Below are 11,524 nucleotides of genomic sequence, written 5' to 3' on the forward strand. Positions count from 1 at the left end.
CCCCAGAAAGTCCCTTCCATGCACCTGAATCAATGGGCTGTCTGCACTTCCACTGGTTTAGTTGGTCGGTCTCCATTAGGTCTTACTGCAAACTGCCCCCACGTCTTCACTCTTCCCCATCCTCTTGAGGAGCCAGAAGGACTTGGACTTTGTGGGACCTGCATTGGCTTTCCCCATGAACCCTGAGGTCCACCGGCTGGTGCCAAGTGCGAAAAGCGGCTTGAAAGGAAGGGCTGGTATACGGTGAACATGAAGAACAAGAAACTTCTGAGTCATCTGAGCCCAGGGATTTCTTCACAGTAGCAGAACTGAGCTCCCTGTGAACCAGCTGACATATGGGGAATTCAGTCTTGCTTTAGCCGCTTCCCTTACGTGTCCCACACCAGTTTGGGGCATGAAAACTACCTCACGGGCCAAATGGGGAGGCCTGGTGGCTGAGGTTCGGCCTAGTGGTCGGAGGTTCCCCACCCTTGCGGTAAAATGTGCACCTGCAGATCTAAAGCCACACACACTTCCTCCTGTTTTGGTGTTAATCCTATTTTTCAGTCTAAATTTATAATTTCTTCTTTCATGTAAGGTGCTTGGGGAGAGTCACAGTTGGCAGAATCTTATTAGTATATTATTTTCGGACTATCGGTTTTGTATCTCTCAGTGGTCAGAACGGTTGCCCGAGGCTATGAAATGTAATTAAATTCTTGTCCTTAACTTCACAGTTCACACAGCGGCAGCCAGCCCACGAGATGAGAGGTGAGAATTCAGCCTTCAATAATTTGCTTCTTCCCCCATCTGGTTGCTTAAAATAGGAGCTTTTAAAAAAGGAAGGAGTCAAAAACAAATTGAATGGTACCAACTGGTGCTGTAAATCAGGTAAATGAGCAGAATGACAAGGGAAATTTGTCAGGAACTGATTAAATCATGACTGCCTGACATGATCCAAGGATCTTAAAAAAGAAGGGGGGAATCATCCAGTGATTGTTGAAAAGTAGTCAGAAGTTCATGAAGAAGATAATACCTCAGACCTATCACTTTGCATAACTAGGCAGCTAGTTACTTTTGGCAAAGTACCCTTGGCAGACTATTATTATTATTATTATTATTATTATTATTATTATTATTATTATTAATTAAAATTGTATACCACCCTTCGCCTGTAGATCTCAGGACTTTTCACAACATAAAAATACAAGATAAACACAAAATACATAAGAAAAAGAAACCTTAAAAGACAAGGCAGCTAAGAGCTATTGTTTGGTTTTTATCAGGGGCGAAAGAGGCATTGCGACCTTAGCTGCCCTCAGCAGCCCAGCAGAAATATCTGTCATTTTGGGATGAAATGCCCCATGGGAACACTACACTACGAAGCATCATCATTCCCAGGGGCTTTCTTGTATGTGGACGGGGTTGGCTGTCATTGGCTTCAGCTGCCTTGGCAGTATTCCTTCTGTAATTTTGGATGCAATGCCTCAAGAGAATGACCAGGCAATTTTTGAGAGGAAAATGGCCGCTTCTATTTATCTGCTTAAAGATAAGGCTGCTCAGCTGGAAGTTCATACATTTAAACCATTCCAAAGATTTATCCAGTGTTTCAGGTAGTGTTTTGCCTCATGCCGTGTGGTACAAATAGAATGCCATGGCTGATTACTACAGCCCAAAACACTTGATATTGGCTGAGGCAGGAGGAGGATCAGTTTTATGGTTTCAAAGGAAATGCCACCCATTTGTTTATCTGTAATTTGCCTGGGTGAAACCGGGGGTCTTAAATCAGCAGGCCCTTTGGTTTTTTTGCTTTTTAGATATTTATTTATTTTATGCCCTTCGACCAATTGGTTCCAAAGGTGATTAACCAGAGAGAAACATCAGTAAAAAGAATACAAGCTCAAGGTATAAGATATTCTGGGTGTTTTTTTTTTAATGTTTGAAGTTTTATTATGTTTTTATATATGCTGTAAGCTGCCCAGAGTGGCTGGGGAAACCCACCCAGATGGGCGGGATATAATAATAAATAATACAAATGAATGGAAAGATGGCAATTAAGAACATTACACTCCTCTCAGATTACACCAACCATTTCACTTTAGACAAAAAAACTCTCTTGCCATCTTTAAACCTACCTCAAGAGTTTAACCCTACACATTTACTCAAGGACACATGCTTTCCCCCTTTCTAATTTGTTTTTCTTGAACACTGAGCCCTAGGAAGCATTTCGGGTCCCTCAGAAGCTCACATAAACCTTGTTTGGTCCTGTTAAAGAAGCTTGCACAGAAGAACATTTAGGAGGAATGTACTGTTCGTTTTCACCAGCTCTGGGAAATGATACAACCAACTTTGCTTAGGAGCTCCTTCAACTTAATGGCCTTCATGGTCTTTTGAAAGGCCTCAAGCCAAGGTGGCTGGTGTTTTCAGCTACAGCTGAGCATCTCCCAGATTGTCTCATTCTCATCTTAACAGATGCCTTTGTCGGAAATTTGGATTGACTACTTGCTGAAAGAAAGATCCACTGCTGCTGTCAAGTGCTGCCCTCTTGCATAACTCCTGGTATCAATAAAGGAAATAATAATATACTATTGCACAAGTGACACACACACCATGGACCACCAGGAGAATATTATTTGAGAGTGAATGTGATCTGCAAATGAAACATAATTACACAGCTGCTGAATAGGGCTCCTTGTTGCTTTGAAATGTAAATAGAATGTAAAGTGCTGATTACTCCGCAATTACAAAAAAAGGGACTAGCAATAATCCTTGTCTTTGGCAAATGAAGCACTTCCCCTTCTTTTTAAAAAGTTGGGAAGATGTTGTGGCATGGAATGAATATAATGGACCATAAACATTTCAATTAACGTGTCTGTTACTGCTGCACTGAATGGTGGAACAGACAGTCGCGAGCATTTAAAAGATGGAGAGAACGTGCCGAGGCTTTTAGAACAACGAGCAAAAGCAACAACAGATATATCATTAAAATGATACTGTGAGCTTTGTTCTAAAGCATATGTTTAATTCATAGGGGAACAACTGGCTTGTCAGTACTTGACATCTCGCTCTATTTTAATATCTGAGCATTTTAGAAAAACTGCGCAATGAACTTTGCATATTTTTGTTAGGTGGCGGGGGCAAGCGGAAAGTGTAGCTTATTCTGCTGTTAACATTCCCCTTTGGGAACGTTGAAAACTGCCGTATACTGAGTCAGACCATTGGTCCATCTAGCCCAATATTGTCTACACTGATTGGCAGTGGCTTTCTGGCTTTCCAGAGTTTCAGATGGCTCTGTACCCTACTTGGAGGTGCCAAGGATTGAACCTGGGACCTTCTGCACGCAAAACAGATAATCTGTGGTTGAGCTGTGGACCCTCCTCCCACTGGAAGAGTCATTTCCTTGGCCATTGCTTGATGTAGTTGTTTAGTCGGGTCCGACTCTTCATGACCCCATGGACCAGAGCACACCAGGTACTCCTGTCTTCCACTGCCTCCAGCAGTTTGGTCAAACTCATGTTGCTAGCTTCAACATGTCCAACATGTTGGACATGTTCACTGTCCAACCATCTCATCCTCTGTCATCCCCTTCTCCTTGTGCCCTCAATCTTTCCCAACATCAGGGTCTTTTCCAGGGAGTCTTAACTTCTCATGAGGTGGTCAAAGTATTGGAGTCTCAGCTTCACGATCTGTCCTTCCAGTGAGCACTCAGGGCTGATTTCCTTAAGAATGGATAGGTTTGATCTTCTTGCAGTCCATGGGACTCTCAAGAGTCTCCTCCAGCACCATAATTCAAAAGCATCAATTTGAACCAGCAAGCCACTCCAGTATCCCTACCAAGAAAACTCCATGAACAAAGACAACAGGCCATTGCTTAGCCAAGTGTAAATGAAATTAACACCAGCCAGTTACTGGCGCAAGAAGAAAAAAGAGGGGAAATGTTCTGGCCTTTTTTTAAGCCAAAGGTCAAAAGAGGTTGTACCTATGGACCTGAATCTTAAGCAATATTAAAATGCAGAATTTGGGACTTCAAACATTTGGGCCTTGTTGCAATTACTTTATAATTTACTATTCTAGTAGCAAAAGCCTTTGAATGTATATTAGTTTCAATGTGTCTGGTAGCTTTACTGCCAGTTTGGGATAAGAAGCTGCAATCTGTATTATACCTGAGGCATGAAATTGCTTCTCTCCCTTTCCCCAAATTATCAGAGTCTTAAAACAAATAGAAAAGAAGTTATCATCTAGAAAGTTAATGTCACAGTTGGAAAGTCGGTCTCAACATGCTGTTTGGCGTCCCAGCCTTCAGTAATTAGGCAGATCACAAGCCTTCACTGATCAATAGCAACGTCCCTGGATTAGTAGCAGCACCAGGAATGTTGACACCATCAGAATGACATTTCCACATCCTTTTCTATTGTAATTTTATTTTATTTTTATTGCATTTATAGTTTACCTTTTCCTCCAAGGAGCTTGACGTGGCATACGTGGCTTTCCCCCTCCTCATTTAATCCCCTCAACGACCCTAAGAGATAGGTTAGGCTGAGGTCACCCAGAGACAGCTTCATGGCTGAGTGAGGATTTGAACCCTGCTCTCCTGGGTCCTAGTCCAACACTCTACCACTATGGCACACTGGCCCTCTAGTCTAGTGGATACACATGCCTGGCAATTTCCAAATACAGTGGTACCTCGGGTTAAGAACTTAATTTGTTCTGGAGGTCTGTTCTTAACCTGAAACTGTTCTTAACCTGAAGCACCACTTTAGCTAATGGGGCCTCCTGCTGCCACCGTGGCGCAATTTCTGTTCTCATCGTGAAGCAAAGTTCTTAACCCAAGGTAATATTTCTGGGTTAGCGGAGTCTGTAACCTGAAGCGTATGTAACCTGAAGCGTCTGTAACCCGAGGTACCACTGTATGTAAATTAGATAGCAAGGTCAGTTTCATGACAACACTTTTGAATATGCATAACTGTTCATACCTTACTTCAGGCACCCCCAAACTTGGCCCTCCAGATGTTTTGGGACTACAGTTCCCATCATCCCTGACCACTGGTCCTGTTAGCTAGGGATGATGGGAGTTGTAGTCCCAAAACATCTGGAGGGCTGAGTTTGGGGAAGCCTGCCTTTCTTGAACCACTGGATTTCTGTTTTTGCTTTGTGACGAACACAAGGCTTCCATTTTCTGGATGGTAGAAAGATGGGAGTAGAAATGCTTCTTCCCTCCTATAGCCACTTCCCTACTCCTCTCTGCCTTACTCTTAGACTCTTGGAAAGTGGGGGAGAATTTTGGTGCGCAGTAGCTAGGAAAGTGTAGTGCTTCTTACACTTGTTCAAGATGTTTGAGTAAATGTTTGATCAGTGGCACGCGGTCCGTGGACCAGGGGCAGTTTCTCATCCCCCATGTTCCTGGTAAATTAGACAAGAAGAAGAGTTTGGATTTGATATCCCGCTTTATCACTACGCGAAGGAGTCTCAAAGCAGCTAACAATCTCCTTTCCCTTCCTCCCCCCACAACAAACACTCTGTGAGGTGAGTGGGGCTGAGAGGCTTCAGAGAAGTGTGACTAGACCAAGGTCACCCAGCAGCTGCATGTGGAGGAGCGGAGACGCAAACCCGGTTCACCAGATTACGAGTCTACCGCTCTTAACCACTATACCACACACCTCCATGCTCCCATTTCCAGTAGGGAAATCCTCCCTCCTCCTCCCTCCACCTTCTTTCTCCTCCTCTCGGTCCTTCTCAGACCTTACTTCCTCCTGAGTCTCTGTCTTAATTGCCGCTCTAGCCAAGCTGCTGAAAGGGCTGTGCTCCTTGCATGGGCAGCCTTCTTCAGGTCTCCAACTGGGCAATCGCAGCCACCTCTCCTAGACTGAGAGGACAGTGCCCCACCTTTCCCATAGGGCGATTGCAGGATTGTAGCGGGGGCAGCCCCCCCCCCGGTGTCAGATCGGTCTTGGTCCTCCAAATGGGTTTCTTCACCCTCCACCCCCAGGACAGAAGGAGTTGTAACACAGGGGTTGTAACCACTCCATGGTGTTTGTGTGAATACTATCACATTGTTTCAGTCATTTTCTTCTCTCTCTCTCTTTTAGCCTGCAGAGGTTAACATATACTCCTATATCATAACACAAGAAGCACACATGCCCAATGGGTAAAGGTAGAGGCACCCCTGACCATTAGGTCCAGTCGTGGCCGACTCTGGGGTTGCGGCGCTCATCTCGCTTTATTGGCCGAGGGAGCCAACATACAGCTTCCGGGTCATGTGGCCAGCATGACTTAAGCCGCTTCTGACGAACCAGAGCAGCACACGGAAATGCCGTTTACCTTCCCGCCGGAGCGGTACCTATTTAACTACTTGCACTTTGATGTGCTTTTGAACTGCTAGGTTGGCAGGAGCAGGGACCGAGCAACGGGAGCTCACCCCGTCACGGGGATTCAAACTGCCGACCTTCTGATCGGCAAGTCCTAGGCTCTGTGGTTTAACCCACAGCGCCACCCGCGTGGGTACCAATATTCAAATGCAAAACGAGTTTAAAAAATGATTTAAAATAAAATCAAATCCCCATTCCATTTATTAAAAGAGCATGGGGGGGGGAATGTCCAGTTACCTTCTAGTGCTCTTTGTCGGAATGCCAAGACTTTCTCGTGAATGGCACTTAGGGACAACAGGACGTTTAAAACTGGCCTTGATTGATGAAAGATCAGGTTGTATCCTGGGATGCTGCACAACATCACTAGTCAGACAAGGGGAGGAAACCTATAGCCAGCACCCCAAGCATGAATTTGTTCCTCAGCATATGATAAATTATACAAACGTATAACAAATTAGCACCCAATGTGTAAATCTGATTCTTTTACAGCAAAACCTCTTGGGCTGGCTTACGAGAAGAGTGCAGTACCCATCGTCACCATTAGATGGCTGCAGTTTACATTTTTCTAAGGCTCTATGTAAAAAATAAAGATACACCTAGTTGTTTATAAGGCCATTTCAGTGTTTCCCAAACTTCCTTCCTCGTTCTGCCACAGCCACTGCTGTGGCTTCCAATTGTGAGGGTTATACAGACACACAAAAGTTTTTTTTATAAGTTTATTTAAGTTAGAGCAAGTGAGAGAGGCGGTGAGAAAGGCTATGCTCAGTGTTGCATCCCCAAATGAGCTTATGCTTTGCCTTCCCCAGACAAACCATATGTGGTAAAACAAGAACTGTGGTCACAGCTTGTGGTTTGTCTCAAGCCGTGTTTCCCAAACTTGGGTCTCCAGCTGTTTTTGGACTACAACTCCCATCATCCCTGACTATTGGTCCTACTAGCTAGGGATGATGGGAGTTGTAGCCAAAAACAGCTGGAGACCTAAGTTTGGGAAACTGGTCTGGAGGAAAAAACCGTGAGCTTGGGATTGGACATAATGCAAAGCCAAACCAAAGCTTATCCCCAGGTAGCATGGCTGTAGGGGATGAGCTAAGCGGTGGCCATCTTTCATCTGTAAACCAGCACAGTCATGCTGAACCATGGTTTGGATTAGCGATATGTGTCAACCAGGCACACTGTATAATCCCTGCTTCTCTGTAGGAACAGAAATGTCTGGTGCTGGTGGCTTTAATACCGAAGGAGCTTCCTAGTGTGGGAAGCTGGCTCTGTGAAGGGGATTTTTCAGACTGTTTGATTATTATGAATACTGGGAATTCACATGCACTTTGTCACTGCTGCTAGTTTCATGAAAGCACAGATGGTATTTTTGAATGAGTGGCTGCCTGTGCCAACAGGTCTTCGTGCTCAGAGATGCGTTTTTGTTGACTGATGCATGAGGGAGGCTGCTAGCAAGGACAGTTGTTTTTGTAGGGTGAGGGTTGGCGTAAAAGGGGCAGCCTTTCTCTTCGAATACCCCGTTTCCCTTGGAAAAAACAAAGCTCTGGGTTTTGTTTCTACTTTTTATCTTAATCCTTAAATGCAAATTATGAACGGTTTGCCTCCATCGTGCACAGGGCGAGATCCAGATACTCAAACACTCCCCCCACACACACCCATTTTGCCTCCCTGGAGGATGCCAGTGTGCTCTGATGCCTAGGAAGGCACCATTGTAGACCAGCAATAGGAAATGCCACACAAACAATCCTTGCACCATAGAGACACAATGATACACTTGTTCCTCATACCAGACCTGAATGTGATTTTTATTGTAAGAATCTTTAGCTGTTTTGAGAGAATTTCAGGGCTAAAAATTGTGCGGGGGGGGGGGGAATATTCTAAACTGACAGATGGATTGATTATTGTCTTTTTATCCCACCTTTTTCTCCAAAGAGGTTGAGGTGGTTCTCCCGCTCCACATACACAGTAGTACCTCGGGTTAAGAACTTAATTCGTTCCACAGGTCGTTCTTAACCTGAAACTGTTCTTAACCTGAGGTACCGCTTTAGCTAATGGGGTCTGCCGTGCTGCCGCCGTGTGATTTCTGTTCTCATCCTCAGGTAAAGTTCTTAACCTGAGGTACTATTTCTGGGTTAGCGGAGTCTGTAACCTGAAGCGTCTGTAACCCGAGGTGTCACTGTAATTCCCACAGCAACCCTTTGAGGTGGGTTAGGCTGAGAGGCTGTGGCTGGCCCAAGGCCACCCATTGAGCCTCATGGCTGAGTGTGGGATTTGAACCCTGGTCTCCCAGGCCTTAGCCCGATACTGTAGCCTCTATACCACACTGCCCCACAACCCTTTGCCACACTTGCCCTCCACAAGTAACACATGAAGAGAGCTACAGACTCTCATGGTCCAGCCATGGTTCAGGATGATGAACGTGGAGGAGTGTGGGACACAGGAAATGGAAGGAGCCTGAAAACCACACCTCATCTCTGTATGACATGAGGATGACCTGTGGTGTCTCCTGTCCATTAGGAAAAAATAAAACAAGAAGTTACCTTATACTGACTCAGGCCATTGCTCTGTGTAGCTCGGTATTGTCTGGCCCTAGTGTCATCCTGTATTATCTTACAAAGATTTCATGGTGGATATTATTCCCTCTTTCCATACCAGAAGAACATCTGTTTTTGCTAGCATGCTATGTATTGATCCATATATTGAGGCGCTGCCCAGGGTTATAAGCGATACAACTTACGACCGAATGCTATGAGCATCTTCATGTTTCTCATCATCAAGCTAAACGCTTTTGGTAAGGAAAGCATTAACGTTTGCAGCAGCTTATCATCAATTCTGAACCAGACTTTTAAAAACAAATCTGCATTCTTCCATAGAAGACCATATTTCTGCATTTGGCTGCATCTGTTCTTGAAACCCCAAGCTTTTCTCCTGACTAATTTTAAGATTAATTCAGCTTCAGGTGCTGAAATGGCCACTTGAGGGAGCCTCTACATGCCAGGAGGAGAGAGAAAAAATCTGCATAAAAGAAATTGCTAATGGAAACGCGGCAAGTGAGTCACTTAAGGGTGATCAATCCAGTTCAGGGTATGGCGCTGAAGACCAAGTCCTGTTGCTTCATGAATATATGCATGTGCTGTTTCTGCAGTCTTCCTTGCTTCAGAAAGTAACTGGAGAGTGACTGGACAACTTTTGCCTTCCTGATCATGACAATAGTTCTCTGAAAAAGGTAGAGGGGTGCGGGGGTGGGGATTGGATTGGATCCCTATTATTTCCCATATGAATTTATTTGGAGCTGCTTTCACACATACAGATGCATTTCCTGGTGTCTGACACAACATGGCAGAAGTTTGTAACCCAAGAAAAGTCTTTAATAAAAACAATTTAAAAAACCCCAAATGGCAGAAGTTTGAGGTAGACCTTATCTATTTCATGAGTTGATTGATTCCCATGACACACCACAAAGTGATTTACAATATAATACAGTGGTACCTCAGGTTGCATACACTTCAGGTTACATATGCTTCAGGTTACAGACTCCTCTAACCCAGAAATGGTGCTTCAGGTTAAGAACTTTGCTTCAGGATGAGAACAGAAATCGTGCTCTGGCAGCGCGGCAGCAGCAGGAGGCCCCATTAGGTAAAGTGGTGCTTCAGGTTAAGAACAGTTTCAGGTTAAGAATGGACCTCCAGAACGAATTAAGTACTTAACCCGAGGTACCACTGTATAATAAAAGATATGAAAACAGTTAACGTTTATTTTTAAAAAAGTTGAAAAACAAATACAGGCAACTCGCTGCTTGTGTGTGATCGGCATGCTGTGACTTGTGAACACACGTGCAGAAAGGGGGCAGGGGTAGAACGGAGTTGTGCGTGTGGCAGCCAGGAACAAAACGGCCACATAAGCAGGTGTTCCCCTGTATAAAAGCAACAGCAGCAGCACATTCAGATCAGTTTGGATCCAAGACAGATTTCCAAACTGGGACAAAGATTCTAAGAAGACTTATTGAAAGAGGAATGTCTCTAGCAGGCGCTGAAAAGAAAACAGAGAAGACCCTTGTCTGAGTATGCAATGGGAGGGAGTTTCAAAAGTAGGTGCCGCCACACCAAAGGCCGGATTCTGACCGAAATTGTGTGGAATGGGGCTCCTGACTGGAAGGTATATGCAGGATGCCCTTTCCTACAGAACACATTGGTTGGTTGGGAGCGTAATGGATGACTGAATATGAAACAGCCTCAGGCTAATAATACGGATACATATGCTTGGACAGACAGGTAATCCATTCACTGCATATAGTCTTAAAAGTCGCCGCAAGAATCTTCATTGTTTTTAATAGCAATCATGTTTCCCTCCCTTTAGAAAGAGATTTAAAATAAAAAGTCTTTGTTTTTGGATGAATTATTCCCTTTCTCCAATTTCCACAATTATCTCAGTAATGTATCTACTGAGCTTGACACACACACACTCGCTTTGTGAAGTCTCTCAAAAAAAGGTCATTGGTGAAGAATGCTCTGAAGCATGTATTTATTTTATTTAGTTGTGTATTGCATTTATTTTACTCCACCCTTCCTCCCGTGGGAGAGCAGGATGGCCTATGTACAGTGAAAAAAAATCCAATCGAGTTAAAACATTTGAAACAGCAATTATGAAATGGTATCAGTAGAATTGTTTAAAGATGCAAAGCGCAGCAGGTGAGGAATAACTCTAAAGCTGCTTCCCTGAAGGACCAGACAAGTAAATTCATCTTTAACTGTTGGCAAAACAATGCTGGGAGATAAAACACAGAGAGTGCTGCCTTGGAGAAGAAGCTGTCCCATCGCAAGATTCACAGCAGGTAAAATAAGGTATTTCTTCCTGCAGCACATTTTGTATTTTTATGTTGTGAACTGTGATCTTTAGCTGAAGGGTGGTATACAAATTTAACAAACAAACAAACAGTTGAACTATGGAACTTGCTCCTGAACCAGCTTGGCCACCAACTTGGATGACTTTAAAAGAATATTAGATAAATTCTTGGAGAATAAAGCTACCAATGGCTACTAAGCATGATGGCTATGCTCTGCTTAGTTTGGAAGTGGATATTCTGAATCCCAGGTGCGGGAAATTGGAGGAGGGGAAAGTGCTCTTCTGCTCAGGTCCTGATTGCCGGTTTCACACAGGCATCTGGTTGGCATGGGAACAGGATAGACCAG

The 11,524-nt window shown here is 44.1% G+C and overlaps 1 long non-coding RNA gene across 1 annotated transcript; it reads left to right on the forward strand.

The window, feature by feature from the left end:
- Positions 1 to 596: 596 nt before the first annotated feature.
- LOC309539880 lies at positions 597 to 9,718 on the forward strand. The gene is made up of 3 exons (XR_014223024.1): positions 597 to 867; positions 8,991 to 9,126; positions 9,289 to 9,718. It is a non-coding gene; the product is annotated as an uncharacterized lncRNA (long non-coding RNA).
- Positions 9,719 to 11,524: the final 1,806 nt, after the last annotated feature.

This window comes from Podarcis vaucheri (assembly GCF_965113315.1).
Source record: "Podarcis vaucheri genome assembly, chromosome: 8".
Classification (NCBI taxonomy): domain Eukaryota; kingdom Metazoa; phylum Chordata; class Lepidosauria; order Squamata; family Lacertidae; genus Podarcis; species Podarcis vaucheri.